Consider the following 4,974-nt stretch of genomic DNA (forward strand, 5'->3'; position numbering starts at 1 on the left):
CTCACGTTCACACCACGTTCCATCTGGACGTTCCACACAGTCGCAAAACTCGAACGAGCAGAATACGTGACCAGCTTTGTGGGGCAGTCAGTGCTTCCTAGATGATGAAGCTCAACATATTCTGGAATGGGCTAAGGGTAAGAATTGCTTCGAGAGAACCTAGGAGAGGCCATTAAAAACTAAACTAAACTCCTCCCGAACAGGCCATGAAGGCCCCAAAGATACCGACCGGCCGCCGTGTCATCCTCGGCCCACGGGCGTCACTGGATGCGGATATGGAGGGGCATGTGGTCAGCACACCGGTCTCCCGGCCTTATGTCAGTTTCCGAGACCGCAGCCGCTACTTCTCAATCAAGTAGCTCCTCAGTTGGCCTCACAAGGGCTGAGTGCACCCCGCTTGCCAACAGCGCTCGGTCACCCATCCAAGTGCTAGCCCAGCCCGACAGTACTTAACTTCGGTGATCTGACGGGAACCGGTATTACCACTGCGGCAAGGCCGTTGGCTGTGGGGCCCTTACTGTTTACAATATATACACTGCTCGGCAACTGCTAAGGAAAAAGTGGCATTTGCTAAGGCACAAGTGCCAGTTGCTACTAAACAACCGACAATAGCTACGGAACACGGACCAATGGTAGTAAAAGGAAACGTAGAGGGCGGAATGTGTTAACTGCAACGAAACATGGGCATGAATGCTCTGGATGCACACGTTGTTTCACAGAGAATGTTCTGGAACCGATTATTGTGACATTCTGTGTGGTTCAGCAACATATCTGCAAGACATCATTTGAGTGCTTACGATCGCCGACGTGCAGGTGGATGGCTCGGAGCCCGTCAGTCACTGCGTGGCCGTAATAATGGATGTGTTCAAAAGTGTCATCTCACGTTTACAAAAGGCAGCTGACGATTGAAATTCTATGCAAAACTATGTCAGGCGGACGACCACACCGTAAGAGGATCGATACATAGCCTTAGTGGCGAGAAGGAACAGACATCTCACCCATGGGCGGATCCCTATCTACCTTGCAACCACTACCGGCACACGTGTCTCCGTCAGGACCACATCGCCGCGGTTAAATCAGACTGGTCTGTGTTGTATAGCTAGAGAAGGCCGAAATGCACGCGTTTAAACTCACGCAGGCTGGCGTGAGGTCTGAAACAGGATACGTAATGAATGCTATAAAGAAAAGTACGTAGCTTCTGGAATACTTAACTTTAATCCACATTTGTAGAACATCGCTCTTGATGATACATGTTATAACCACAATATATATAGCAAAGGATTATGGCGCCTTGCTAGGTCGTAGCAATTGTAGCTGAAGGCTATGCTAACTATCGTCTCGGCAAATGAGAGCGTAGTTGTCAGTGAACTGTAGCTATGAACGTCGGCTGTACAACTGGGGCGAGTGCTAGTACGTCTCTCTAGACCTGCCGTGTGGTGGCGCTCGGTCTGCAATTACTGACAGTGGCGACACGCGGGTCCGACGTATACTAGCGGACCGCGGCCGATTTAAAAGGGTACCACCTAGCAAGTGTGGTGTCTGGCGGTGACACCACAGTCTGTACGACGGAAGCCTTTAAGATGTATCCGACTCACCACGCCATTATCGAGAAATGGTGTCCGAAATTAAAGCAGCAAACGGAAATTTTGCAAGGTTGTGTTTATTTTGCTTCAAAGCAGTATAAACGGATGACAGCAAAGTAGAAACAATGTAAGAACGTAAACAACAACAACGTGCATAACAGTAGACGAAAATATGCTTCGTTTTTCTGAACGTAACAGATATACACACATATTGCGACAACTGGTGAATGTGCTCACTATGGGGTGTGGCCAACTGTGGTAGCAATGCAGCCCTGACAGCGACGGAGCATGGTGGGTATAATGTCATCAATGTCATTTGGAGGCAATAACGCCCATTCTTCCTGCGAGGCTGCTCACAAGTCGTGGAGAGTGGTTGGTGGATGCTGACCTGATGCAACTGGTCTCCCTAGTCCTGACCAGACATGCTGTATGGGATTCAAATCGGGAGAGCGAGCAGGGCACGCTATGCGTGTAGTATCTTCCGTTTCCAGCAAAATATCAACCACTCGTTCTCTATGAGGTTTAGAGCTATCGTCCATCAACACGAAGTCTCGCCTCGAAGCACCTCGTAACGACCGTACATGAGGTCCCAAGACCTCGTCATGGCAGTTAAGCCTTTCCGATTCACCCGTACAGTTTCAAGAAGAGGCATTCGAGCACTCAACATAATCTCTGCCCACACCATTAGTGATCGTCCTCGGTATCGGTCTCTTTCCACAATGTTCGGGTCTTAAAATCGTGTTTTACATTCCCTTCAGATGCGAATCCGTCGAGAATCTCCCTCCAAATCAATTCGGGTATAACTGTGTAAAGAACATTGGCCCACTCTCGACTGTACAGGTGTCTTATTGACGAATCCACTGTAGACGTTCCCTTCTGTGAAAACGCGTCAGAGGCACACATTCAGCAGGTTTCCGACAGTAAAAGCCATTCTGTCGAAGCCTCCTCTACACCGTTTGCCTCGATACAACACATCCAGTGGATGCTGCGAAGTCCGCTGACGGCTGCTGCTCAGAACTAAGGCGGTATCTTCGTGCTCTTACAGCAAAATAATGGTCCTCTCTTTCTGATATCACAAGTGGCCGGCTCTTCCCTGGTCTTCACGATACAGTTTCGGTCTCTATAAACAGCTAGCACATCCGAGAAACAACACAACGATTCACATAAGCCAATTGCCCATATAAGTTTGCGATTGTCCTACTTTCATTCTTCCTATGGCCCTCCACCGCCGAGAGTCTAGTAGGCGTCTTCTCCGTGCCGTATTGCACCGTCCGTGACTCTGTACACAGCAATTGTGGATATGGGACCACCCGTCAAACTTCACTCCGCTCAATAGGTGCTTTGACGTCATCGTTGGGGTGGTTTTCCGTTGATCGAAATGCCATCAGGACAGGATAGTACGCACATCTGTTGAGGGTTAGTATGGTTATATCGTAAATTAGACACAGGACGGGGAAATAGTGGTTTGTTGCTCTAATTTTGGACATTAGTGTAGTTCGTTAATATAGGGAGCATGTTAGGTGAGGTCAGCAACAGTACTCCTCAATAATATTTTACGACGAATCCCGCTTCACTCTGGCAAATGATTCTTGTCATCAGTTGGCTTGGAGAGAGAAGAGAGCACGTTGGATACCACAAAATGTTCATGAAAGTCATTGGTATGTGCTTGGCGTTATGGTATGGGCAAATATTATGCACAATGGCCGAACACCGTTGTATACCTTATTTTGGGTGACTGATCTGTGCTGAAAGTTATTTCTGTCTGTTGTCCAGCTTTCTGTCGTGTTCAAATATACAGGCCTATCATTTCCGTTATAAATATACAACTCTCCCTGTATTATATATGTACTGCATTTACCGCCACCCATCATCTGTCTGAGATTATTTCTGTTCAACAATGACTCTGTTCCATAGCAGTTGTCATGCAGTGCACAAATGTCCTTCTGAGTGTCTATTATTCAATCCTCAGAGAGGGTGGTCGTGACTGGCATTCTTTCTATAGAAACGTTGCAATGCAGGAAAACCGTAGTAAAATTCAGACGATCGGCGCCATGCATAAGGATGGCAGGTACCCCTGAACGTAGATAAATGTAACATATTGTGCCTAAACAGTCGGTAAGGAGCGGTTGTAGGCGCTTCAGTCCGGAACCGCGCTGCTGCTACGGTCGCAGTTTCGAATCCTGCCTCCGACATGGATGTGTGTGAAGGCCTTATGGTAGTTAGGTTTAAGTGTTTTGAGTCTAGGAGACTGATGACCTCAGATGTTAAGTCCCATAGTGCATAGAGCCAGAGCCAGGCGGTAAGGTCAACTATAGTTCGATTACAGTATTTGCTACAAATCACTAGGAACTCTAACTGCAAAAAAAAAAAAAAAAAAAAAAAAAAAAAAAAGCCTGGAAATATACATCAGCGACGTGAAGTAGAATGACGAAACAAAATGTGATATAACAAGGGAAACTGTCGGTCTGAGATTCAGTAGAAGAGTCCGAAGCCAATATCAGCTTAAACTTACTCTTTCACGATTCTGGGTATTGCTCGCAGGTGAGAATTAACAGAGCATGTAGAGGTTCCAAGACGAGAGGCGGCGTTTCCTTACACGTCTGTTCATGAAAATCTAGTGGAAGACGTTATAAAAGACTCGTTCTGCGCCACTGAGAGCAGACGTTCGAAGAACAGACAGGTGACAGACATATTACACCCTTTCACTTATATCTTGCAAAATGACAATGACGAGAAAACCAGATAAATTATAAACCATTCAAAGGTTTACCAATAGAGCGGAAAAGAAGAATACGTTTAAGGTATCAGAAGTATTCTCCATCACATAGGGTACGATGACTTGGAGAGTACAGATGTGGATGTAGGTGTAACTCTGATCTGTTTTTTGTGATACACTACTTGATGGAGCTGCTGTAAGCAGGTTGTATAGCTTCCGCCAGATGGGAGCCAATCTAAAACTCAGGGCGTCAGGGATCAAACGGCAGGCACTCAGGAGTATTAGGTTGAGAATGTCGCCATAGGAAGTGCACAAACTGTGTTTTATATCCCGATGAGGGAACGATTGGATGTGGAACAAGAACACTGTTGTGTTGCAGGAAAAACAGACACTTCCGGACGAAAGGCCGGCCGGTGTGGCAGAGCGGTTCTAGGCGCTTTAGTCAGGTTCGAATCCTGCCTCGGGCATGGATGTGTGTGATGTCCTTAGGTTAGTTAGGTTTAAGTAGTTTTAAGTTCTATGGGTCTGATGACCTCAGATGTTAAGTCCCATAGTGCTCAGAGCCATTTGAACCATTTGAGATAGATACCTTGCGTAAACAGAACTAACAAAAGGATACGTCTACCGGAGCGAAGTTCCGAAGCATAATGAAGAAATGCATTTCAAGAAATACTT

The 4,974-nt window shown here is 46.6% G+C and overlaps 1 pseudogene; it reads right to left on the reverse strand.

The window, feature by feature from the left end:
• Nucleotides 1-398: 398 nt before the first annotated feature.
• LOC124803898 lies at nucleotides 399-504 on the reverse strand (annotated as a pseudogene).
• Nucleotides 505-4,974: the final 4,470 nt, after the last annotated feature.

This window comes from Schistocerca piceifrons, chromosome 6, assembly GCF_021461385.2.
Source record: "Schistocerca piceifrons isolate TAMUIC-IGC-003096 chromosome 6, iqSchPice1.1, whole genome shotgun sequence".
Taxonomy (NCBI): domain Eukaryota; kingdom Metazoa; phylum Arthropoda; class Insecta; order Orthoptera; family Acrididae; genus Schistocerca; species Schistocerca piceifrons.